Source organism: Scyliorhinus torazame, chromosome 2, assembly GCF_047496885.1.
Source record: "Scyliorhinus torazame isolate Kashiwa2021f chromosome 2, sScyTor2.1, whole genome shotgun sequence".
Lineage (NCBI taxonomy): Eukaryota > Metazoa > Chordata > Chondrichthyes > Carcharhiniformes > Scyliorhinidae > Scyliorhinus > Scyliorhinus torazame.
Genome location: NC_092708.1, coordinates 108,216,197 through 108,217,251, shown reverse-complemented (window position 1 = coordinate 108,217,251; position 1,055 = coordinate 108,216,197).

The window sequence follows — 1,055 nt, the reverse complement described above, 5'->3', positions numbered from 1 at the left end:
TGCCCTCCATACCAGGCAACATTCTGGTAAATCTCTTCTGCACCCTCTCTAAAGCCTCCACATCCTTCTGGTAGTGTGGCGACCAGAATTGAACACTATACTCCAAGTGTGGCCTAACTAAGGTTCTATACAGCTGCAACATGACTTGCCAATTCTTATACTCAATGCCCCGGCCAATGAAGGCAAGCATGCCGTATGCCTTCTTGACTACCTTCTCCACCTGTGTTGCCCCTTTCAGTGACCTGTGGACCTGTACTCCTAGATCTCTTTGACTTTCAATACTCTTGAGGGTTCCACCATTCACTGTATATTCCCTACCTGCATTAGACCTTCCAAAATGCATTACCTCACATTTGTCCGGATTAAACTCCATCTGCCATCTCTCCGCCCAAGTCTCCAAACAATCTAAATCCTGCTGTATCCTCTGACAGTCCTCATCGCTATCCGCAATTCCACCAACCTTTGTGTCGTCTGCAAACTTACTAATCAGACCAGTTACGTTTTCCTCCAAATCATTTATATATACTACAAACAGCAAAGGTCCCAGCACTGATCCCTGTGGAACACCACTGGTCACAGCCCTCCAATTAGAAAAGCATCCTTCCATTGCTACTCTCTGCCTTCTATGACCTAGCCAGTTCTGTATCCACCTTGCCAGCTCACCCCTGATCCTGTGTGACTTCACCTTTTGTACTAGTCTACCATGAGGGACCTTGTCAAAGGCCTTACTGAAGTCCATATAGACAACATCCACTGCCCTACCTGCATCAATCATCTTTGTGACCTCCTCGAAAAACTCTATCAAGTTACTGAGACACGACCTCCCCTTCACAAAACCATGCTGCCTCTCACTAATACGTCCATTTGCTTCCAAATGGGAGTAGATTCTGTCTCGAAGAATTCTCTCCAGTAATTTCCCTACCACTGAAGTAAGGCTCACCGGCCTGTAGTTCCCTGGATTATCCTTGCTACCCTTCTTAAACAGAGGAACAACATTTGCTATTCTCCAGTCCTCCGGGACATCACCTGAAGACAGTGAGGATCCAAAGGTTTCT